General features: G+C 44.7%; 25 non-coding genes across 25 annotated transcripts; all 25 read left to right on the forward strand.

Annotated features, from left to right (window-relative positions):
* Nucleotides 1-324: 324 nt before the first annotated feature.
* TRNAS-GCU (transfer RNA serine (anticodon GCU)) lies at nt 325-406 on the forward strand. Its single transcript has one exon. It is a non-coding gene; the product is annotated as a tRNA-Ser (tRNA).
* A 908-nt stretch (nt 407-1,314) lies between these two features.
* Nucleotides 1,315-1,396, forward strand: TRNAS-GCU (transfer RNA serine (anticodon GCU)). Its single transcript has one exon. It is a non-coding gene; the product is annotated as a tRNA-Ser (tRNA).
* A 205-nt stretch (nt 1,397-1,601) lies between these two features.
* TRNAS-GCU (transfer RNA serine (anticodon GCU)) lies at nt 1,602-1,683 on the forward strand. The gene has a single exon. It is a non-coding gene; the product is annotated as a tRNA-Ser (tRNA).
* A 1,044-nt stretch (nt 1,684-2,727) lies between these two features.
* TRNAS-GCU (transfer RNA serine (anticodon GCU)) lies at nt 2,728-2,809 on the forward strand. The gene has a single exon. It is a non-coding gene; the product is annotated as a tRNA-Ser (tRNA).
* A 205-nt stretch (nt 2,810-3,014) lies between these two features.
* On the forward strand, nt 3,015-3,096 carry TRNAS-GCU (transfer RNA serine (anticodon GCU)). Its single transcript has one exon. It is a non-coding gene; the product is annotated as a tRNA-Ser (tRNA).
* A 901-nt stretch (nt 3,097-3,997) lies between these two features.
* TRNAS-GCU (transfer RNA serine (anticodon GCU)) lies at nt 3,998-4,079 on the forward strand. Its single transcript has one exon. It is a non-coding gene; the product is annotated as a tRNA-Ser (tRNA).
* A 205-nt stretch (nt 4,080-4,284) lies between these two features.
* On the forward strand, nt 4,285-4,366 carry TRNAS-GCU (transfer RNA serine (anticodon GCU)). The gene has a single exon. It is a non-coding gene; the product is annotated as a tRNA-Ser (tRNA).
* A 765-nt stretch (nt 4,367-5,131) lies between these two features.
* On the forward strand, nt 5,132-5,213 carry TRNAS-GCU (transfer RNA serine (anticodon GCU)). The gene has a single exon. It is a non-coding gene; the product is annotated as a tRNA-Ser (tRNA).
* A 348-nt stretch (nt 5,214-5,561) lies between these two features.
* Nucleotides 5,562-5,643, forward strand: TRNAS-GCU (transfer RNA serine (anticodon GCU)). The gene has a single exon. It is a non-coding gene; the product is annotated as a tRNA-Ser (tRNA).
* Nucleotides 5,644-5,848: 205 nt separating this feature from the next.
* On the forward strand, nt 5,849-5,930 carry TRNAS-GCU (transfer RNA serine (anticodon GCU)). Its single transcript has one exon. It is a non-coding gene; the product is annotated as a tRNA-Ser (tRNA).
* Nucleotides 5,931-7,117: 1,187 nt separating this feature from the next.
* TRNAS-GCU (transfer RNA serine (anticodon GCU)) lies at nt 7,118-7,199 on the forward strand. The gene has a single exon. It is a non-coding gene; the product is annotated as a tRNA-Ser (tRNA).
* Nucleotides 7,200-7,821: 622 nt separating this feature from the next.
* On the forward strand, nt 7,822-7,903 carry TRNAS-GCU (transfer RNA serine (anticodon GCU)). The gene has a single exon. It is a non-coding gene; the product is annotated as a tRNA-Ser (tRNA).
* A 341-nt stretch (nt 7,904-8,244) lies between these two features.
* TRNAS-GCU (transfer RNA serine (anticodon GCU)) lies at nt 8,245-8,326 on the forward strand. Its single transcript has one exon. It is a non-coding gene; the product is annotated as a tRNA-Ser (tRNA).
* A 348-nt stretch (nt 8,327-8,674) lies between these two features.
* TRNAS-GCU (transfer RNA serine (anticodon GCU)) lies at nt 8,675-8,756 on the forward strand. Its single transcript has one exon. It is a non-coding gene; the product is annotated as a tRNA-Ser (tRNA).
* A 205-nt stretch (nt 8,757-8,961) lies between these two features.
* On the forward strand, nt 8,962-9,043 carry TRNAS-GCU (transfer RNA serine (anticodon GCU)). The gene has a single exon. It is a non-coding gene; the product is annotated as a tRNA-Ser (tRNA).
* A 1,187-nt stretch (nt 9,044-10,230) lies between these two features.
* On the forward strand, nt 10,231-10,312 carry TRNAS-GCU (transfer RNA serine (anticodon GCU)). Its single transcript has one exon. It is a non-coding gene; the product is annotated as a tRNA-Ser (tRNA).
* A 348-nt stretch (nt 10,313-10,660) lies between these two features.
* TRNAS-GCU (transfer RNA serine (anticodon GCU)) lies at nt 10,661-10,742 on the forward strand. Its single transcript has one exon. It is a non-coding gene; the product is annotated as a tRNA-Ser (tRNA).
* A 1,323-nt stretch (nt 10,743-12,065) lies between these two features.
* TRNAS-GCU (transfer RNA serine (anticodon GCU)) lies at nt 12,066-12,147 on the forward strand. Its single transcript has one exon. It is a non-coding gene; the product is annotated as a tRNA-Ser (tRNA).
* Nucleotides 12,148-12,495: 348 nt separating this feature from the next.
* Nucleotides 12,496-12,577, forward strand: TRNAS-GCU (transfer RNA serine (anticodon GCU)). The gene has a single exon. It is a non-coding gene; the product is annotated as a tRNA-Ser (tRNA).
* A 1,044-nt stretch (nt 12,578-13,621) lies between these two features.
* On the forward strand, nt 13,622-13,703 carry TRNAS-GCU (transfer RNA serine (anticodon GCU)). Its single transcript has one exon. It is a non-coding gene; the product is annotated as a tRNA-Ser (tRNA).
* A 348-nt stretch (nt 13,704-14,051) lies between these two features.
* On the forward strand, nt 14,052-14,133 carry TRNAS-GCU (transfer RNA serine (anticodon GCU)). Its single transcript has one exon. It is a non-coding gene; the product is annotated as a tRNA-Ser (tRNA).
* A 1,044-nt stretch (nt 14,134-15,177) lies between these two features.
* On the forward strand, nt 15,178-15,259 carry TRNAS-GCU (transfer RNA serine (anticodon GCU)). The gene has a single exon. It is a non-coding gene; the product is annotated as a tRNA-Ser (tRNA).
* Nucleotides 15,260-15,464: 205 nt separating this feature from the next.
* On the forward strand, nt 15,465-15,546 carry TRNAS-GCU (transfer RNA serine (anticodon GCU)). Its single transcript has one exon. It is a non-coding gene; the product is annotated as a tRNA-Ser (tRNA).
* A 1,323-nt stretch (nt 15,547-16,869) lies between these two features.
* Nucleotides 16,870-16,951, forward strand: TRNAS-GCU (transfer RNA serine (anticodon GCU)). Its single transcript has one exon. It is a non-coding gene; the product is annotated as a tRNA-Ser (tRNA).
* A 205-nt stretch (nt 16,952-17,156) lies between these two features.
* Nucleotides 17,157-17,238, forward strand: TRNAS-GCU (transfer RNA serine (anticodon GCU)). The gene has a single exon. It is a non-coding gene; the product is annotated as a tRNA-Ser (tRNA).
* The last annotated feature ends 5,843 nt before the right edge of the window (nt 17,239-23,081 follow it).

Here is a 23,081-nt window from a genome sequence, read left to right on the forward strand (position 1 = left end):
TAATCACAAATTCAGGCAAACTATTTAAACCAATTTTAAATCGAGGACGGGGTGGTTAAGGCGATGGACTGCTAATCCATTGGGCTCTGCCCGCGCGAGTTCGAATCTCGCCACCGTCGTTTTATCCGTTTTGTTTTGAACACCAATGCAGTCAAAATGATTAAACTCTGTTTAATCACGGAAGGGATGGCCGAATGGTTAAGGCGATGGATTGCTAATACATAGGGCCCTAAACACGCGAGTTCGAATCTCGCCTCCGTCGTTTTAACCGGATTGTTTTAATCACAAATTCAGGCAAAATATTTAAACCAGTTTTAAATCCAGGACGGGGTGGCCTAGTGGTAACGGCGATGGACTGCTAATCCATTGGGCTCTGCCCGCGCGAGTTCGAATCTCGCCTCCGTCGTTTTATCCGTTTTGTTTTGAAAACAAATGCAGTCAAAATGATTTAACTCGTTTAAATCGCGGAAGGGATGGCCGAGTGGTTAAGGCGATAGATTGCTAATACATTAGGCCCGCGCGAGTTCGAATCTCGCCTCCGTCGTTTTATCCGTTTTGTTTTGAACACAAATGCAGTCAAAATGATTTAACTCGTTTAAATCGCGGAAGGGATGGCCGAGTGGTTAAGGCGATGGATTGCTAATACATTAGGCCCTAAACACGCGAGTTCAAATCTCGCCTCCGTCGTTTTATCCGTTTTGTTTTGAACACAAATGCAGTCAAAATGATTTAACTCGTTTAAATCGCGGAAGGGATGGCCGAATGGTTAAGGCGATGGATTGCTAATACATTAGGCCCTAAACACGCGAGTTCAAATCTCGCCTCCGTCGTTTTAACCGGATTGATTTAATCACAAATTCAGGCAAACTATTTAAACCAATTTTAAATCGAGGACGGGGTGGTTAAGGCGATGGACTGCTAATCCATTGGGCTCTGCCCGCGCGAGTTCGAATCTCGCCACCGTCGTTTTATCCGTTTTGTTTTGAACACCAATGCAGTCAAAATGATTAAACTCGGTTTAATCGCGGAAGGGATGGCCGAATGGTTAAGGCGATGGATTGCTAATACATAGGGCCCTAAACACGCGAGTTCAAATCCCGCCTCCGTCGTTTTATCCGTTTTGTTTTGAAAACAAATGCAGTCAAAATGATTTAACTCGTTTAAATCGCGGAAGGGATGGCCGAGTGGTTAAGGCGATGGATTGCTGATACATTAAGCCCTAAAAACGCGAGTTCGAATCTCGCCTCCGTCGTTTTAACCGGATTGTTTTAATCACAAATTCAGGCAAAATATTTAAACCAGTTCTAAATCGAGGACGGGGTGGCCGAGTGGTTAAGGCGATGGACTGCTAATCCATTGGGCTCTGCCCGCGCGAGTTCGAATCTCGCCTTCGTCGTTTTATCCGTTTTGTTTTGAACACCAATGCAGTCAAAATGATTAAACTCGGTTTAATCGCGGAAGGGATGGCCGAATGGTTAAGGCGATGGATTGCTAATACATTGGGCCCTAAACACGCGAGTTCGAATCTCGCCTCCGTCGTTTTAACCGGATTGTTTTAATCACAAATTCAGGCAAAATATTTAAACCAGTTTTAAATCGAGGACGGGGTGGCCGAGTGGTTACGGCGATGGACTGCTAATCCATTGGGCTCAGCCCGCGCGAGTTCGAATCTCGCCTCTGTCGTTTTATCCGTTTTGTTTTGAACACAAATGCAGTCAAAATGATTTAACTCGTTTAAATCGCGGAAGGGATGGCCGAGTGGTTAAGGCGATGGATTGCTAATACATTAGGCCCGCGCGAGTTCGAATCTCGCCTCCGTCGTTTTATCCGTTTTGTTTTGAACACAAATGCAGTCAAAATGATTTAACTCGTTTAAATCGCGGAAGGGATGGCCGAGTGGTTAAGGCGATGGATTGCTAATACATTAGGCCCTAAACACGCGAGTTCAAATCTCGCCTCCGTCGTTTTATCCGTTTTGTTTTGAACACAAATGCAGTCAAAATGATTTAACTCGTTTAAATCGCGGAAGGGATGGCCGAATGGTTAAGGCGATGGATTGCTAATACATTTTGCTCTAAACACGCGAGTTCGAATCTCGCCTCCGTCGTTTTAACCGGATTGTTTTAATCACAAATTCAGGCAAAATAATTAAACCCGTTTTAAATCGAGGACGGGGTGGTTAAGGCGATGGACTGCTAATCCATTGGGCTCTGCCCGCGCGAGTTCGAATCTGGCCTCCGTCGTTTTATCCGTTTTGTTTTGAACACAAATGCAGTCAAAATTATTTAACTCGTTTAAATCGCGGAAGGAATGGCCGAGTATTTAAGGCGATGGATTGCTAATACATTGGGCCCTAAACACGCGAGTTCGAATCTCGCCTCCGTCGTTTTAACCGGATTGTTTTAATCACAAATTCAGGCAAAATAATTAAACCAAGTTTAAATCGAGGACGGGGTGGTTAAGGCGGTGGACTGCTAATCCATTGGGCTCTGCCCGCGCGAGTTCGAATCTCGCCTCCGTCGTTTTATCCGTTTTGTTTTGAACACCAATGCAGTCAAAATGATTAAACTCGGTTTAATCGCGGAAGGGATGGCCGAATGGTTAAGGCGATGGATTGCTAATACATTGGGCCCTAAACACGCGAGTTCGAATCTCGCCTCCGTCGTTTTAACCGGATTGTTTTAATCACAAATTCAGGCAAAATATTTAAACCAGTTTTAAATCGAGGACGGGGTGGCCGAGTGGTTACGGCGATGGACTGCTAATCCATTGGGCTCTGCCCGCGCGAGTTCGAATCTCGCCACCGTCGTTTTATCCGTTTTGTTTTGAACACCAATGCAGTCAAAATGATTAAACTCGGTTTAATCACGGAAGGGATGGCCGAATGGTTAAGGCGATGGATTGCTAATACATAGGGCCCTAAACACGCGAGTTCGAATCTCGCCTCCGTCGTTTTAACCGGATTGTTTTAATCACAAATTCAGGCAAAATATTTAAACCAGTTTTAAATCCAGGACGGGGTGGCCTAGTGGTAACGGCGATGGACTGCTAATCCATTGGGCTCTGCCCGCGCGAGTTCGAATCTCGCCTCCGTCGTTTTATCCGTTTTGTTTTGAAAACAAATGCAGTCAAAATGATTTAACTCGTTTAAATCGCGGAAGGGATGGCCGAGTGGTTAAGGCGATAGATTGCTAATACATTAGGCCCGCGCGAGTTCGAATCTCGCCTCCGTCGTTTTATCCGTTTTGTTTTGAACACAAATGCAGTCAAAATGATTTAACTCGTTTAAATCGCGGAAGGGATGGCCGAATGGTTAAGGCGATGGATTGCTAATACATTTTGCTCTAAACACGCGAGTTCGAATCTCGCCTCCGTCGTTTTAACCGGATTGTTTTAATCACAAATTCAGGCAAAATAATTAAACCCGTTTTAAATCGAGGACGGGGTGGTTAAGGCGATGGACTGCTAATCCATTGGGCTCTGCCCGCGCGAGTTCGAATCTGGCCTCCGTCGTTTTATCCGTTTTGTTTTGAACACAAATGCAGTCAAAATTATTTAACTCGTTTAAATCGCGGAAGGAATGGCCGAGTATTTAAGGCGATGGATTGCTAATACATTGGGCCCTAAACACGCGAGTTCGAATCTCGCCTCCGTCGTTTTAACCGGATTGTTTTAATCACAAATTCAGGCAAAATAATTAAACCAAGTTTAAATCGAGGACGGGGTGGTTAAGGCGGTGGACTGCTAATCCATTGGGCTCTGCCCGCGCGAGTTCGAATCTCGCCTCCGTCGTTTTATCCGTTTTGTTTTGAACACCAATGCAGTCAAAATGATTAAACTCGGTTTAATCGCGGAAGGGATGGCCGAATGGTTAAGGCGATGGATTGCTAATACATTGGGCCCTAAACACGCGAGTTCGAATCTCGCCTCCGTCGTTTTAACCGGATTGTTTTAATCACAAATTCAGGCAAAATATTTAAACCAGTTTTAAATCGAGGACGGGGTGGCCGAGTGGTTACGGCGATGGACTGCTAATCCATTGGGCTCTGCCCGCGCGAGTTCGAATCTCGCCACCGTCGTTTTATCCGTTTTGTTTTGAACACCAATGCAGTCAAAATGATTAAACTCGGTTTAATCACGGAAGGGATGGCCGAATGGTTAAGGCGATGGATTGCTAATACATAGGGCCCTAAACACGCGAGTTCGAATCTCGCCTCCGTCGTTTTAACCGGATTGTTTTAATCACAAATTCAGGCAAAATATTTAAACCAGTTTTAAATCCAGGACGGGGTGGCCTAGTGGTAACGGCGATGGACTGCTAATCCATTGGGCTCTGCCCGCGCGAGTTCGAATCTCGCCTCCGTCGTTTTATCCGTTTTGTTTTGAAAACAAATGCAGTCAAAATGATTTAACTCGTTTAAATCGCGGAAGGGATGGCCGAGTGGTTAAGGCGATAGATTGCTAATACATTAGGCCCGCGCGAGTTCGAATCTCGCCTCCGTCGTTTTATCCGTTTTGTTTTGAACACAAATGCAGTCAAAATGATTTAACTCGTTTAAATCGCGGAAGGGATGGCCGAGTGGTTAAGGCGATGGATTGCTAATACATTAGGCCCTAAACACGCGAGTTCAAATCTCGCCTCCGTCGTTTTATCCGTTTTGTTTTGAACACAAATGCAGTCAAAATGATTTAACTCGTTTAAATCGCGCAAGGGATGGCCGAATGGTTAAGGCGATGGATTGCTAATACATTAGGCCCTAAACACGCGAGTTCAAATCTCGCCTCCGTCGTTTTAACCGGATTGATTTAATCACAAATTCAGGCAAACTATTTAAACCAATTTTAAATCGAGGACGGAGTGGTTAAGGCGATGGACTGCTAATCCATTGGGCTCTGCCCGCGCGAGTTCGAATCTCGCCACCGTCGTTTTATCCGTTTTGTTTTGAACACCAATGCAGTCAAAATGATTAAACTCGGTTTAATCGCGGAAGGGATGGCCGAATGGTTAAGGCGATGGATTGCTAATACATAGGGCCCTAAACACGCGAGTTCGAATCTCGCCTCCGTCGTTTTAACCGGATTGTTTTAATCACAAATTCAGGCAAAATATTTAAACCAGTTTTAAATCCAGGACGGGGTGGCCTAGTGGTAACGGCGATGGACTGCTAATCCATTGGGCTCTGCCCGCGCGAGTTCGAATCTCGCCTCCGTCGTTTTATCCGTTTTGTTTTGAACACAAATGCAGTCAAAATGATTTAACTCGTTTAAATTGCGGAAGGGATGGCCGAGTGGTTAAGGCGATGGATTGCTAATACATTAGGCCCTAAACACGCGAGTTCAAATCCCGCCTCCGTCGTTTTATCCGTTTTGTTTTGAAAACAAATGCAGTCAAAATGATTTAACTCGTTTAAATCGCGGAAGGGATGGCCGAGTGGTTAAGGCGATGGATTGCTGATACATTAAGCCCTAAAAACGCGAGTTCGAATCTCGCCTCCGTCGTTTTAACCGGATTGTTTTAATCACAAATTCAGGCAAAATATTTAAACCAGTTCTAAATCGAGGACGGGGTGGCCGAGTGGTTAAGGCGATGGACTGCTAATCCATTGGGCTCTGCCCGCGCGAGTTCGAATCTCGCCTCCGTCGTTTTATCCGTTTTGTTTTGAACACCAATGCAGTCAAAATGATTAAACTCGGTTTAATCGCGGAAGGGATGGCCGAATGGTTAAGGCGATGGATTGCTAATACATTGGGCCCTAAACACGCGAGTTCGAATCTCGCCTCCGTCGTTTTAACCGGATTGTTTTAATCACAAATTCAGGCAAAATATTTAAACCAGTTTTAAATCGAGGACGGGGTGGCCGAGTGGTTACGGCGATGGACTGCTAATCCATTGGGCTCTGCCCGCGCGAGTTCGAATCTCGCCTCTGTCGTTTTATCCGTTTTGTTTTGAACACAAATGCAGTCAAAATGATTTAACTCGTTTAAATCGCGGAAGGGATGGCCGAGTGGTTAAGGCGATGGATTGCTAATACATTAGGCCCGCGCGAGTTCGAATCTCGCCTCCGTCGTTTTATCCGTTTTGTTTTGAACACAAATGCAGTCAAAATGATTTAACTCGTTTAAATCGCGGAAGGGATGGCCGAGTGGTTAAGGCGATGGATTGCTAATACATTAGGCCCTAAACACGCGAGTACAAATCTCGCCTCCGTCGTTTTATCCGTTTTGTTTTGAACACAAATGCAGTCAAAATGATTTAACTCATTTAAATCGCGGAAAGGATGGCCGAATGGTTAAGGCGATGGATTGCTAATACATTTTGCTCTAAACACGCGAGTTCGAATCTCGCCTCCGTTGTTTTAACCGGATTGTTTTAATCACAAATTCAGGCAAAATAATTAAACCCGTTTTAAATCGAGGACGGGGTGGTTAAGGCGATGGACTGCTAATCCATTGGGCTCTGCCCGCGCGAGTTCGAATCTCGCCTCCGTCGTTTTATCCGTTTTGTTTTGAACACAAATGCAGTCAAAATTATTTAACTCGTTTAAATCGCGGAAGGAATGGCCGAGTATTTAAGGCGATGGATTGCTAATACATTGGGCCCTAAACACGCGAGTTCGAATCTCGCCTCCGTCGTTTTAACCGGATTGTTTTAATCACAAATTCAGGCAAAATAATTAAACCAAGTTTAAATCGAGGACGGGGTGGTTAAGGCGGTGGACTGCTAATCCATTGGGCTCTGCCCGCGCGAGTTCGAATCTCGCCTCCGTCGTTTTATCCGTTTTGTTTTGAACACAAATGCAGTCAAAATGATTTAACTCGTTTAAATCGCGGAAGGGATGGCCGAGTGGTTAAGGCGATGGATTGCTAATACATTAGGCCCTAAACACGCGAGTTCAAATCTCGCCTCCGTCGTTTTATCCGTTTTGTTTTGAACACAAATGCAGTCAAAATGATTTAACTCGTTTAAATCGCGGAAGGGATGGCCGAATGGTTAAGGCGATGGATTGCTAATACATTTTGCTCTAAACACGCGAGTTCGAATCTCGCCTCCGTCGTTTTAACCGGATTGTTTTAATCACAAATTCAGGCAAAATAATTAAACCAGTTTTAAATCGAGGACGGGGTGGCCGATTGGTTAAGGCGATGGACTGCTAATCCATTGGGCTCTGCCCGCGCGAGTTCGAATCTCGCCTCCGTCGTTTTATCCGTTTTGTTTTGAACACAAATGCAGTCAAATTGATTTAACTCGTTTAAATCGCGGAAGGGATGGCCGAGTGGTTAAGGCGATGGATTGCTAATACATTAGGCCCGCGCGAGTTCGAATCTCGCCTCCGTCGTTGTATCCGTTTTGTTTTGAACACAAATGCAGTCAAAATGATTTAACTCGTTTAAGTCGCGGAAGGGATGGCCGAGTGGTTAAGGCGATGGATTGCTAATACATTAGGCCCTAAACACGCGAGTTCAAATCTCGCCTCCGTCGTTTTAACCGGATTGATTTAATCACAAATTCAGGCAAACTATTTAAACCAATTTTAAATCGAGGACGGGGTGGTTAAGGCGATGGACTGCTAATCCATTGGGCTCTGTCCGCGCGAGTTCGAATCTCGCCACCGTCGTTTTATCCGTTTTGTTTTGAACACCAATGCAGTCAAAATGATTAAACTCGGTTTAATCACGGAAGGGATGGCCGAATGGTTAAGGCGATGGATTGCTAATACATAGGGCCCTAAACACGCGAGTTCGAATCTCGCCTCCGTCGTTTTAACCGGATTGTTTTAATCACAAATTTAGGCAAAATATTTAAACCAGTTTTAAATCCAGGACGGGGTGGCCTAGTGGTAACGGCGATGGACTGCTAATCCATTGGGCTCTGCCCGCGCGAGTTCGAATCTCGCCTCCGTCGTTTTAACCGGATTGATTTAATCACAAATTCAGGCAAACTATTTAAACCAATTTTAAATCGAGGACGGGGTGGTTAAGGCGATGGACTGCTAATCCATTGGGCTCTGCCCGCGCGAGTTCGAATCTCGCCACCGTCGTTTTATCCGTTTTGTTTTGAACACCAATGCAGTCAAAATGATTAAACTCGGTTTAATCGCGGAAGGGATGGCCGAATGGTTAAGGCGATGGATTGCTAATACATAGGGCCCTAAACACGCGAGTTCGAATCTCGCCTCCGTCGTTTTAACCGGATTGTTTTAATCACAAATTCAGGCAAAATATTTAAACCAGTTTTAAATCCAGGACGGGGTGGCCTAGTGGTAACGGCGATGGACTGCTAATCCATTGGGCTCTGCCCGCGCGAGTTCGAATCTCGCCTCCGTCGTTTTATCCGTTTTGTTTTGAACACAAATGCAGTCAAAATGATTTAACTCGTTTAAATTGCGGAAGGGATGGCCGAGTGGTTAAGGCGATGGATTGCTAATACATTAGGCCCTAAACACGCGAGTTCAAATCCCGCCTCCGTCGTTTTATCCGTTTTGTTTTGAAAACAAATGCAGTCAAAATGATTTAACTCGTTTAAATCGCGGAAGGGATGGCCGAGTGGTTAAGGCGATGGATTGCTGATACATTAAGCCCTAAAAACACGAGTTCGAATCTCGCCTCCGTCGTTTTAACCGGATTGTTTTAATCACAAATTCAGGCAAAATATTTAAACCAGTTCTAAATCGAGGACGGGGTGGCCGAGTGGTTAAGGCGATGGACTGCTAATCCATTGGGCTCTGCCCGCGCGAGTTCGAATCTCGCCTCCGTCGTTTTATCCGTTTTGTTTTGAACACCAATGCAGTCAAAATGATTAAACTCGGTTTAATCGCGGAAGGGATGGCCGAATGGTTAAGGCGATGGATTGCTAATACATTGGGCCCTAAACACGCGAGTTCGAATCTCGCCTCCGTCGTTTTAACCGGATTGTTTTAATCACAAATTCAGGCAAAATATTTAAACCAGTTTTAAATCGAGGACGGGGTGGCCGAGTGGTTACGGCGATGGACTGCTAATCCATTGGGCTCAGCCCGCGCGAGTTCGAATCTCGCCTCTGTCGTTTTATCCGTTTTGTTTTGAACACAAATGCAGTCAAAATGATTTAACTCGTTTAAATCGCGGAAGGGATGGCCGAGTGGTTAAGGCGATGGATTGCTAATACATTAGGCCCGCGCGAGTTCGAATCTCGCCTCCGTCGTTTTATCCGTTTTGTTTTGAACACAAATGCAGTCAAAATGATTTAACTCGTTTAAATCGCGGAAGGGATGGCCGAGTGGTTAAGGCGATGGATTGCTAATACATTAGGCCCTAAACACGCGAGTTCAAATCTCGCCTCCGTCGTTTTATCCGTTTTGTTTTGAACACAAATGCAGTCAAAATGATTTAACTCGTTTAAATCGCGGAAGGGATGGCCGAATGGTTAAGGCGATGGATTGCTAATACATTTTGCTCTAAACACGCGAGTTCGAATCTCGCCTCCGTCGTTTTAACCGGATTGTTTTAATCACAAATTCAGGCAAAATAATTAAACCCGTTTTAAATCGAGGACGGGGTGGTTAAGGCGATGGACTGCTAATCCATTGGGCTCTGCCCGCGCGAGTTCGAATCTCGCCTCCGTCGTTTTATCCGTTTTGTTTTGAACACAAATGCAGTCAAAATTATTTAACTCGTTTAAATCGCGGAAGGAATGGCCGAGTATTTAAGGCGATGGATTGCTAATACATTGGGCCCTAAACACGCGAGTTCGAATCTCGCCTCCGTCGTTTTAACCGGATTGTTTTAATCACAAATTCAGGCAAAATAATTAAACCAAGTTTAAATCGAGGACGGGGTGGTTAAGGCGGTGGACTGCTAATCCATTGGGCTCTGCCCGCGCGAGTTCGAATCTCGCCTCCGTCGTTTTATCCGTTTTGTTTTGAACACAAATGCAGTCAAAATGATTTAACTCGTTTAAATCGCGGAAGGGATGGCCGAGTGGTTAAGGCGATGGATTGCTAATACATTAGGCCCTAAACACGCGAGTTCAAATCTCGCCTCCGTCGTTTTATCCGTTTTGTTTTGAACACAAATGCAGTCAAAATGATTTAACTCGTTTAAATCGCGGAAGGGATGGCCGAATGGTTAAGGCGATGGATTGCTAATACATTTTGCTCTAAACACGCGAGTTCGAATCTCGCCTCCGTCGTTTTAACCGGATTGTTTTAATCACAAATTCAGGCAAAATAATTAAACCAGTTTTAAATCGAGGACGGGGTGGCCGATTGGTTAAGGCGATGGACTGCTAATCCATTGGGCTCTGCCCGCGCGAGTTCGAATCTCGCCTCCGTCGTTTTATCCGTTTTGTTTTGAACACAAATGCAGTCAAAATGATTTAACTCGTTTAAATCGCGGAAGGGATGGCCGAGTGGTTAAGGCGATGGATTGCTAATACATTAGGCCCTAAACACGCGAGTTCAAATCCCGCCTCCGTCGTTTTATCCGTTTTGTTTTGAACACAAATGCAGTCAAAATGATTTAACTCGTTTAAATCGCGGAAGGGATGGCCGAATGGTTAAGGCGATGGATTGCTAATACATTTTGCTCTAAACACGCGAGTTCGAATCTCGCCTCCGTCGTTTTAACCGGATTGTTTTAATCACAAATTAAGGCAAAATAATTAAACCAGTTTTAAATCGAGGACGGGGTGGCCGATTGGTTAAGGCGATGGACTGCTAATCCATTGGGCTCTGCCCGCGCGAGTTCGAATCTCGCCTCCGTCGTTTTATCCGTTTTGTTTTGAACACAAATGCAGTCAAATTGATTTAACTCGTTTAAATCGCGGAAGGGATGGCCGAGTGGTTAAGGCGATGGATTGCTAATACATTAGGCCCGCGCGAGTTCGAATCTCGCCTCCGTCGTTGTATCCGTTTTGTTTTGAACACAAATGCAGTCAAAATTATTTAACTCGTTTAAGTCGCGGAAGGGATGGCCGAGTGGTTAAGGCGATGGATTGCTAATACATTAGGCCCTAAACACGCGAGTTCAAATCTCGCCTCCGTCGTTTTAACCGGATTGATTTAATCACAAATTCAGGCAAACTATTTAAACCAATTTTAAATCGAGGACGGGGTGGTTAAGGCGATGGACTGCTAATCCATTGGGCTCTGCCCGCGCGAGTTCGAATCTCGCCTCCGTCGTTTTATCCGTTTTGTTTTGAACACAAATGCAGTCAAAATTATTTAACTCGTTTAAATCGCGGAAGGAATGGCCGAGTATTTAAGGCGATGGATTGCTAATACATTGGGCCCTAAACACGCGAGTTCGAATCTCGCCTCCGTCGTTTTAACCGGATTGTTTTAATCACAAATTCAGGCAAAATAATTAAACCAAGTTTAAATCGAGGACGGGGTGGTTAAGGCGATGGACTGCTAATCCATTGGGCTCTGCCCGCGCGAGTTCGAATCTCGCCTCCGTCGTTTTATCCGTTTTGTTTTGAACACAAATGCAGTCAAAATTATTTAACTCGTTTAAATCGCGGAAGGAATGGCCGAGTATTTAAGGCGATGGATTGCTAATACATTGGGCCCTAAACACGCGAGTTCGAATCTCGCCTCCGTCGTTTTAACCGGATTGTTTTAATCACAAATTCAGGCAAAATAATTAAACCAAGTTTAAATCGAGGACGGGGTGGTTAAGGCGGTGGACTGCTAATCCATTGGGCTCTGCCCGCGCGAGTTCGAATCTCGCCTCCGTCGTTTTATCCGTTTTGTTTTGAACACAAATGCAGTCAAAATGATTTAACTCGTTTAAATCGCGGAAGGGATGGCCGAGTGGTTAAGGCGATGGATTGCTAATACATTAGGCCCTAAACACGCGAGTTCAAATCTCGCCTCCGTCGTTTTATCCGTTTTGTTTTGAACACAAATGCAGTCAAAATGATTTAACTCGTTTAAATCGCGGAAGGGATGGCCGAATGGTTAAGGCGATGGATTGCTAATACATTTTGCTCTAAACACGCGAGTTCGAATCTCGCCTCCGTCGTTTTAACCGGATTGTTTTAATCACAAATTCAGGCAAAATAATTAAACCAGTTTTAAATCGAGGACGGGGTGGCCGATTGGTTAAGGCGATGGACTGCTAATCCATTGGGCTCTGCCCGCGCGAGTTCGAATCTCGCCTCCGTCGTTTTATCCGTTTTGTTTTGAACACAAATGCAGTCAAAATGATTTAACTCGTTTAAATCGCGGAAGGGATGGCCGAGTGGTTAAGGCGATGGATTGCTAATACATTAGGCCCTAAACACGCGAGTTCAAATCCCGCCTCCGTCGTTTTATCCGTTTTGTTTTGAACACAAATGCAGTCAAAATGATTTAACTCGTTTAAATCGCGGAAGGGATGGCCGAATGGTTAAGGCGATGGATTGCTAATACATTTTGCTCTAAACACGCGAGTTCGAATCTCGCCTCCGTCGTTTTAACCGGATTGTTTTAATCACAAATTAAGGCAAAATAATTAAACCAGTTTTAAATCGAGGACGGGGTGGCCGATTGGTTAAGGCGATGGACTGCTAATCCATTGGGCTCTGCCCGCGCGAGTTCGAATCTCGCCTCCGTCGTTTTATCCGTTTTGTTTTGAACACAAATGCAGTCAAATTGATTTAACTCGTTTAAATCGCGGAAGGGATGGCCGAGTGGTTAAGGCGATGGATTGCTAATACATTAGGCCCGCGCGAGTTCGAATCTCGCCTCCGTCGTTGTATCCGTTTTGTTTTGAACACAAATGCAGTCAAAATTATTTAACTCGTTTAAGTCGCGGAAGGGATGGCCGAGTGGTTAAGGCGATGGATTGCTAATACATTAGGCCCTAAACACGCGAGTTCAAATCTCGCCTCCGTCGTTTTAACCGGATTGATTTAATCACAAATTCAGGCAAACTATTTAAACCAATTTTAAATCGAGGACGGGGTGGTTAAGGCGATGGACTGCTAATCCATTGGGCTCTGCCCGCGCGAGTTCGAATCTCGCCTCCGTCGTTTTATCCGTTTTGTTTTGAACACAAATGCAGTCAAAATTATTTAACTCGTTTAAATCGCGGAAGGAATGGCCGAGTATTTAAGGCGATGGATTGCTAATACATTGGGCCCTAAACACGCGAGTTCGAATCTCGCCTCCGTCGTTTTAACCGGATTGTTTTAATCACAAATTCAGGCAAAATAATTAAACCAAGTTTAAATCGAGGACGGGGTGGTTAAGGCGGTGGACTGCTAATCCATTGGGCTCTGCCCGTGCGAGTTCGAATCTCGCCTCCGTCGTTTTATACGTTTTGTTTTGAACACAAATGCAGTCAAAATGATTTAACTCGTTTAAATCGCGGAAGGGATGGCCGAGTGGTTAAGGCGATGGATTGCTAATACATTAGGCCCTAAACACGCGAGTTCAAATCTCGCCTCCGTCGTTTTATCCGTTTTGTTTTGAACACAAATGCAGTCAAAATGATTTAACTCGTTTAAATCGCGGAAGGGATGGCCGAATGGTTAAGGCGATGGATTGCTAATACATTTTGCTCTAAACACGCGAGTTCGAATCTCGCCTCCGTCGTTTTAACCGGATTGTTTTAATCACAAATTCAGGCAAAATAATTAAACCAGTTTTAAATCGAGGACGGGGTGGCCGATTGGTTAAGGCGATGGACTGCTAATCCATTGGGCTCTGCCCGCGCGAGTTCGAATCTCGCCTCCGTCGTTTTATCCGTTTTGTTTTGAACACAAATGCAGTCAAAATGATTTAACTCGTTTAAATCGCGGAAGGGATGGCCGAGTGGTTAAGGCGATGGATTGCTAATACATTAGGCCCTAAACACGCGAGTTCAAATCCCGCCTCCGTCGTTTTATCCGTTTTGTTTTGAACACAAATGCAGTCAAAATGATTTAACTCGTTTAAATCGCGGAAGGGATGGCCGAATGGTTAAGGCGATGGATTGCTAATACATTTTGCTCTAAACACGCGAGTTCGAATCTCGCCTCCGTCGTTTTAACCGGATTGTTTTAATCACAAATTCAGGCAAAATAATTAAACCAGTTTTAAATCGAGGACGGGGTGGCCGATTGGTTAAGGCGATGGACTGCTAATCCATTGGGCTCTGCCCGCGCGAGTTCGAATCTCGCCTCCGTCGTTTTATCCGTTTTGTTTTGAACACAAATGCAGTCAAATTGATTTAACTCGTTTAAATCGCGGAAGGGATGGCCGAGTGGTTAAGGCGATGGATTGCTAATACATTAGGCCCGCGCGAGTTCGAATCTCGCCTCCGTCGTTGTATCCGTTTTGTTTTGAACACAAATGCAGTCAAAATTATTTAACTCGTTTAAGTCGCGGAAGGGATGGCCGAGTGGTTAAGGCGATGGATTGCTAATACATTAGGCCCTAAACACGCGAGTTCAAATCTCGCCTCCGTCGTTTTAACCGGATTGATTTAATCACAAATTCAGGCAAACTATTTAAACCAATTTTAAATCGAGGACGGGGTGGTTAAGGCGTTGGACTGCTAATCCATTGGGCTCTGCCCGCGCGAGTTCGAATCTCGCCTCCGTCGTTTTATCCGTTTTGTTTTGAACACAAATGCAGTCAAAATTATTTAACTCGTTTAAATCGCGGAAGGAATGGCCGAGTATTTAAGGCGATGGATTGCTAATACATTGGGCACTAAACACGCGAGTTCGAATCTCGCCTCCGTCGTTTTAACCGGATTGTTTTAATCACAAATTCAGGCAAAATAATTAAACCAAGTTTAAATCGAGGACGGGGTGGTTAAGGCGGTGGACTGCTAATCCATTGGGCTCTGCCCGCGCGAGTTCGAATCTCGCCTCCGTCGTTTTATCCGTTTTGTTTTGAACACAAATGCAGTCAAAATGATTTAACTCGTTTAAATCGCGGAAGGGATGGCCGAGTGGTTAAGGCGATGGATTGCTAATACATTAGGCCCTAAACACGCGAGTTCAAATCTCGCCTCCGTCGTTTTATCCGTTTTGTTTTGAACACAAATGCAGTCAAAATGATTTAACTCGTTTAAATCGCGGAAGGGATGGCCGAATGGTTAAGGCGATGGATTGCTAATACATTTTGCTCTAAACACGCGAGTTCGAATCTCGCCTCCGTCGTTTTAACCGGATTGTTTTAATCACAAATTCAGGCAAAATAATTAAACCAGTTTTAAATCGAGGACGGGGTGGCCGATTGGTTAAGGCGATGGACTGCTAATCCATTGGGCTCTGCCCGCGCGAGTTCGAATCTCGCCTCCGTCGTTTTATCCGTTTTGTTTTGAACACCAATGCAGTCAAAATGATTAAACTCGGTTTAATCGCGGAAGGGATGGCCGAATGGTTAAGGCGATGGATTGCTAATACATTGGGCCCTAAACACGCGAGTTCGAATCTCGCCTCCGTCGTTTTAACCGGATTGTTTTAATCACAAATTCAGGCAAAATATTTAAACCAGTTTTAAATCGAGGACGGGGTGGCCGAGTGGTTACGGCGATGGACTGCTAATCCATTGGGCTCTGCCCGCGCGAGTTCGAATCTCGCCTCTGTCGTTTTATCCGTTTTGTTTTGAACTTAAATGCAGTCAAAATGATTTAACTCGTTTAAATCGCGGAAGGGATGGCCGATTGGTTAAGGCGATGGATTGCTAATACATTAGGCCCGCGCGAGTTCGAATCTCGCCTCCGTCGTTTTATCCGTTTTGTTTTGAACACAAATGCAGTCAAAATGATTTAACTCGTTTAAATCGCGGAAGGGATGGCCGAGTGGTTAAGGCGATGGATTGCTAATACATTAGGCCCTAAACACGCGAGTTCAAATCTCGCCTCCGTCGTTTTATCCGTTTTGTTTTGAACACAAATGCAGTCAAAATGATTTAACTCGTTTAAATCGCGGAAGGGATGGCCGAATGGTTAAGGCGATGGATTGCTAATACATTTTGCTCTAAACACGCGAGTTCGAATCTCGCCTCCGTCGTTTTAACCGGATTGTTTTAATCACAAATTCAGGCAAAATAATTAAACCCGTTTTAAATCGAGGACGGGGTGGTTAAGGCGATGGACTGCTAATCCATTGGGCTCTGCCCGCGCGAGTTCGAATCTCGCCTCCGTCGTTTTATCCGTTTTGTTTTGAACACAAATGCAGTCAAAATTATTTAACTCGTTTAAATCGCGGAAGGAATGGCCGAGTATTTAAGGCGATGGATTGCTAATACATTGGGCCCTAAACACGCGAGTTCGAATCTCGCCTCCGTCGTTTTAACCGGATTGTTTTAATCACAAATTCAGGCAAAATAATTAAACCAATTTTAAATCGAGGACGGGGTGGTTAAGGCGATGGACTGCTAATCCATTGGGCTCTGCCCGCGCGAGTTCGAATCTCGCCTCTGTCGTTTTATCCGTTTTGTTTTGAACACAAATGCAGTCAAAATGATTTAACTCGTTTAAATCGCGGAAGGGATGGCCCAGTATTTAAGGCGATGGATTGCTAATACATTGGGCCCTAAACACGCGAGTTCGAATCTCGCCTCCGTCGTTTTAACCGGATTGTTTTAATCATAAATTCAGGCAAAATAATTAAACCCGTTTTAAATCGAGGACGGGGTGGTTAAGGCGATGGACTGCTAATCCATTGGGCTCTGCCCGCGCGAGTTCGAATCTCGCCTCCGTCGTTTTATCCGTTTTGTTTTGAACACAAATGCAGTCAAAATGATTTAACTCGTTTAAATCGCGGAAGGAATGGCCGAGTGGTTAAGGCGATGGATTGCTGATACATTAAGTCCTAAAAACGCGAGTTCGAATCTCGCCTCCGTCGTTTTAACCGGATTGTTTTAATCACAAATTCAGGCAAAATATTTAAACCAGTTCTAAATCGAGGACGGGGTGGCCGAGTGGTTAAGGCGATGGACTGCTAATCCATTGGGCTCTGCCCGCGCGAGTTCGAATCTCGCCTCCGTCGTTTTATCCGTTTTGTTTTGAACACCAATGCAGTCAAAATGATTAAACTCGGTTGAATCGCGGAAGGGGTGGCCGAATGGTTAAGGCGATGGATTGCTAATACATTGGGCCCTAAACACGCGAGTTCGAATCTCGCCTCCGTCGTTTTAACCGGATTGTTTTAATCACAAATTCAGGCAAAATATTTAAACCAGTTTTAAATCGAGGACGGGGTGGCCGAGTGGTTACGGCGATGGACTGCTAATCCATTGGGCTCTGCCCGCGCGAGTTCGAATCTCGCCTCTGTCGTTTTATCCGTTTTGTTTTGAACTTAAATGCAGTCAAAATGATTTAACTCGTTTAAATCGCGGAAGGGATGGCCGATTGGTTAAGGCGATGGATTGCTAATACATTAGGCCCGCGCGAGTTCGAATCTCGCCTCCGTCGTTTTATCCGTTTTGTTTTGAACACAAATGCAGTCAAAATGATTTAACTCGTTTAAATCGCGGAAGGGATGGCCGAGTGGTTAAGGCGATGGATTGCTAATACATTAGGCCCTAAACACGCGAGTTCAAATCTCGCCTCCGTCGTTTTATCCGTTTTGTTTTGAACACAAATGCAGTCAAAATGATTTAACTCGTTTAAATCGCGGAAGGGATGGCCGAATGGTTAAGGCGATGGATTGCTAATACATTTTGCTCTAAACACGCGAGTTCGAATCTCGCCTCCGTCGTTTTAACCGGATTGTTTTAATCACAAATTCAGGCAAAATAATTAAACCCGTTTTAAATCGAGGACGGGGTGGTTAAGGCGATGGACTGCTAATCCATTGGGCTCTGCCCGCGCGAGTTCGAATCTCGCCTCCGTCGTTTTATCCGTTTTGTTTTGAACACAAATGCAGTCAAAATTATTTAACTCGTTTAAATCGCGGAAGGAATGGCCGAGTATTTAAGGCGATGGATTGCTAATACATTGGGCCCTAAACACGCGAGTTCGAATCTCGCCTCCGTCGTTTTAACCGGATTGTTTTAATCACAAATTCAGGCAAAATAATTAAACCAATTTTAAATCGAGGACGGGGTGGTTAAGGCGATGGACTGCTAATCCATTGGGCTCTGCCCGCGCGAGTTCGAATCTCGCCTCTGTCGTTTTATCCGTTTTGTTTTGAACACAAATGCAGTCAAAATGATTTAGCTCGTTTAAATCGCGGAAGGGATGGCCCAGTATTTAAGGCGATGGATTGCTAATACATTGGGCCCTAAACACGCGAGTTCGAATCTCGCCTCCGTCGTTTTAACCGGATTGTTTTAATCACAAATTCAGGCAAAATAATTAAACCAATTTTAAATCGAGGACGGGGTGGTTAAGGCGGTGGACTGCTAATCCATTGGGCTCTGCCCGCGCGAGTTCGAATCTCGCCTCCGTCGTTTTATCCGTTTTGTTTTGAACACAAATGCAGTCAAAATGATTTAACTCGTTTAAATCGCGGAAGGGATGGCCGAGTGGTTAAGGCGATGGATTGCTAATACATTAGGCCCTAAACACGCGAGTTCAAATCTCGCCTCCGTCGTTTTATCCGTTTTGTTTTGAACACAAATGCAGTCAAAATGATTTAACTCGTTTAAATCGCGGAAGGGATGGCCGAATGGTTAAGGCGATGGATTGCTTATACATTTTGCACTAAACACGCGAGTTCGAATCTCGCCTCCGTCGTTTTAACCGGATTGTTTTAATCACAAATTCAGGCAAAATAATTAAACCCGTTTTAAATCGAGGACGGGGTGGTTAAGGCGATGGACTGCTAATCCATTGGGCTCTGCCCGCGCGAGTTCGAATCTCGCCTCCGTCGTTTTATCCGTTTTGTTTTGAACACAAATGCAGTCAAAATGATTTAACTCGTTTAAATCGCGGAAGGAATGGCCGAGTATTTAAGGCGATGGATTGCTACTACATTGGGCCCTAAACACGCGAGTTCGAATCTCGCCTCCGTCGTTTTAACCGGATTGTTTTAATCACAAATTCAGGCAAAATAATTAAACCAATTTTAAATCGAGGACGGGGTGGTTAAGGCGATGGACTGCTAATCTATTGGGCTCTGCCCGCGCGAGTTCGAATCTCGCCTCCGTCGTTTTATCCGTTTTGTTTTGAACACAAATGCAGTCAAAATGATTTAACTCGTTTAAATCGCGGAAGGGATGGCCCAGTATTTAAGGCGATGGATTGCTAATACATTGGACCCTAAACACGCCAGTTCGAATCTCGCCTCCGTCGTTTTAACCGGATTGTTTTAATCACAAATTCAGGCAAAATAATTAAACCAATTTTAAATCGAGGACGGGGTGGTTAAGGCGGTGGACTGCTAATCCATTGGGCTCTGCCCGCGCGAGTTCGAATCTCGCCTCCGTCGTTTTATCCGTTTTGTTTTGAACACAAATGCAGTCAAAATGATTTAACTCGTTTAAACCGCGGAAGGGATGGCCGAGTGGTTAAGGCGATGGATTGCTAATACATTAGGCCCTAAACACGCGAGTTCAAATCTCGCCTCCGTCGTTTTATCCGTTTTGTTTTGAACACAAATGCAGTCAAAATGATTTAACTCGTTTAAATCGCGGAAGGGATGGCCCAGTGGTTAAGGCGATGGATTGCTAATACATTAGGCCCTAAACACGCGAGTTCAAATCTCGCCTCCGTCGTTTTATCCGTTTTATTTTGAACACAAATGCAGTCAAAATGATTTAACTCGTTTAAATCGCGGAAGGGATGGCCGAATGGTTAAGGCGATGGATTGCTAATACATTTTGCTCTAAACACGCGAGTTCGAATCTCACCTCCGTCGTTTTAACCGGATTGTTTTAATCACAAATTCAGGCAAAATAATTAAACCCCTTTTAAATCGAGGACGGGGTGGTTAAGGCGATGGACTGCTAATCCATTGGGCTCTGCCCGCGCGAGTTCGAATCTCGCCTCCGTCGTTTTATCCGTTTTGTTTTGAACACAAATGCAGTCAAAATTATTTAACTCGTTTAAATCGCGGAAAGAATGGCCGAGTATTTAAGGCGATGGATTGCTAATACATTGGGCCCTAAACACGCGAGTTCGAATCTCGCCTCCGTCGTTTTAACCGGATTGTTTTAATCACAAATTCAGGCAAAATAATTAAACCAATTTTAAATCGAGGACGGGGTGGTTAAGGCGGTGGACTGCTAATCCATTGGGCTCTGCCCGCGCGAGTTCGAATCTCGCCTCCGTCGTTTTATCCGTTTTGTTTTGAACACAAATGCAGTCAAAATGATTTAACTCGTTTAAATCGCGGAAGGGATGGCCGAGTGGTTAAGGCGATGGATTGCTAATACATTAGGCCCTAAACACGCGAGTTCAAATCTCGCCTCCGTCGTTTTATCCGTTTTATTTTGAACACAAATTCAGTCAAAATGATTTAACTCGTTTAAATCGCGGAAGGGATGGCCGAATGGTTAAGGCGATGGATTGCTAATACATTTTGCTCTAAACACGCGAGTTCGAATCTCGCCTCCGTCGTTTTAACCGGATTGTTTTAATCACAAATTCAGGCAAAATAATTAAACCCCTTTTAAATCGAGGACGGGGTGGTTAAGGCGATGGACTGCTAATCCATTGGGCTCTGCCCGCGCGAGTTCGAATCTCGCCTCCGTCGTTTTATCCGTTTTGTTTTGAACACAAATGCAGTCAAAATTATTTAACTCGTTTAAATCGCGGAAGGAATGGCCGAGTATTTAAGGCGATGGATTGCTAATACATTGGGCCCTAAACACGCGAGTTCGAATCTCGCCTCCGTCGTTTTAACCGGATTGTTTTAATCACAAATTCAGGCAAAATAATTAAACCAATTTTAAATCGAGGACGGGGTGGTTAGGGCGGTGGACTGCTAATCCATTGGGCTCTGCCCGCGCGAGTTCGAATCTCGCCTCCGTCGTTTTATCCGTTTTGTTTTGAACACAAATGCAGTCAAAATGATTTAACTCGTTTAAATCGCGGAAGGGATGGCCGAGTGGTTAAGGCGATGGATTGCTAATACATTAGGCCCTAAACACGCGAGTTCAAATCTCGCCTCCGTCGTTTTATCCGTTTTATTTTGAACACAAATTCAGTCAAAATGATTTAACTCGTTTAAATCGCGGAAGGGATGGCCGAATGGTTAAGGCGATGGATTGCTAATACATTTTGCTCTAAACACGCGAGTTCGAATCTCGCCTCCGTCGTTTTAACCGGATTGTTTTAATCACAAATTCAGGCAAAATAATTAAACCCCTTTTAAATCGAGGACGGGGTGGTTAAGGCGATGGACTGCTAATCCATTGGGCTCTGCCCGCGCGAGTTCGAATCTCGCCTCCGTCGTTTTATCCGTTTTGTTTTGAACACAAATGCTGTCAAAATTATTTAACTCGTTTAAATCGCGGAAGGAATGGCCGAGTATTTAAGGCGATGGATTGCTAATACATTGGGCCCTAAACACGCGAGTTCGAATCTCGCCTCCGTCGTTTTAACCGGATTGTTTTAATCACAAATTCAGGCAAAATAATTAAACCAATTTTAAATCGAGGACGGGGTGGTTAAGGCGATGGACTGCTAATCCATTGGGCTCTGCCCGCGCGAGTTCGAATCTCGCCTCCGTCGTTTTATCCGTTTTGTTTTGAACACAAATGCAGTCAAAATGATTTAACTCGTTTAAATCGCGGAAGGGATGGCCCAGTATTTAAGGCGATGGATTGCTAATACATTGGGCCCTAAACACGCGAGTTCGAATCTCGCCTCCGTCGTTTTAACCGGATTGTTTTAATCACAAATTCAGGCAAAATAATTAAACCAATTTTAAATCGAGGACGGGGTGGTTAAGGCGGTGGACTGCTAATCCATTGGGCTCTGCCCGCGCGAGTTCGAATCTCGCCTCCGTCGTTTTATCCGTTTTGTTTTGAACACAAATGCAGTCAAAATGATTTAACTCGTTTAAATCGCGGAAGGGATGGCCGAGTGGTTAAGGCGATGGATTGCTAATACATTAGGCCCTAAACACGCGAGTTCAAATCTCGCCTCCGTCGTTTTATCCGTTTTATTTTGAACACAAATTCAGTCAAAATGATTTAACTCGTTTAAATCGCGGAAGGGATGGCCGAATGGTTAAGGCGATGGATTGCTAATACATTTTGCTCTAAACACGCGAGTTCGAATCTCGCCTCCGTCGTTTTAACCGGATTGTTTTAATCACAAATTCAGGCAAAATAATTAAACCCCTTTTAAATCGAGGACGGGGTGGTTAAGGCGATGGACTGCTAATCCATTGGGCTCTGCCCGCGCGAGTTCGAATCTCGCCTCCGTCGTTTTATCCGTTTTGTTTTGAACAAAAATGCTGTCAAAATTATTTAACTCGTTTAAATCGCGGAAGGAATGGCCGAGTATTTAAGGCGATGGATTGCTAATACATTGGGCCCTAAACACGCGAGTTCGAATCTCGCCTCCGTCGTTTTAACCGGATTGTTTTAATCACAAATTCAGGCAAAATAATTAAACCAATTTTAAATCGAGGACGGGGTGGTTAAGGCGATGGACTGCTAATCCATTGGGCTCTGCCCGCGCGAGTTCGAATCTCGCCTCCGTCGTTTTATCCGTTTTGTTTTGAACACAAATGCAGTCAAAATGATTTAACTCGTTTAAATCGCGGAAGGGATGGCCCAGTATTTAAGGCGATGGATTGCTAATACATTGGGCCCTAAACACGCGAGTTCGAATCTCGCCTCCGTCGTTTTAACCGGATTGTTTTAATCACAAATTCAGGCAAAATAATTAAACCAATTTTAAATCGAGGACGGGGTGGTTAAGGCGGTGGACTGCTAATCCATTGGGCTCTGCCCGCGCGAGTTCGAATCTCGCCTCCGTCGTTTTATCCGTTTTGTTTTGAACACAAATGCAGTCAAAATGATTTAACTCGTTTAAATCGCGGAAGGGTTGGCCGAGTGGTTAAGGCGATGGATTGCTAATACATTAGGCCCTAAACACGCGAGTTCAAATCTCGCCTCCGTCGTTTTATCCGTTTTGTTTTGAACACAAATGCAGTCAAAATGATTTAACTCGTTTAAATCGCGGAAGGGATGGCCGAATGGTTAAGGCGATGGATTGCT

The sequence above is a fragment of the Phalangium opilio genome, unplaced genomic scaffold (genome assembly GCF_054372755.1).
Source record: "Phalangium opilio isolate 3A_F unplaced genomic scaffold, DU_Popi_V2 ptg001662l_1, whole genome shotgun sequence".
Lineage (NCBI taxonomy): Eukaryota > Metazoa > Arthropoda > Arachnida > Opiliones > Phalangiidae > Phalangium > Phalangium opilio.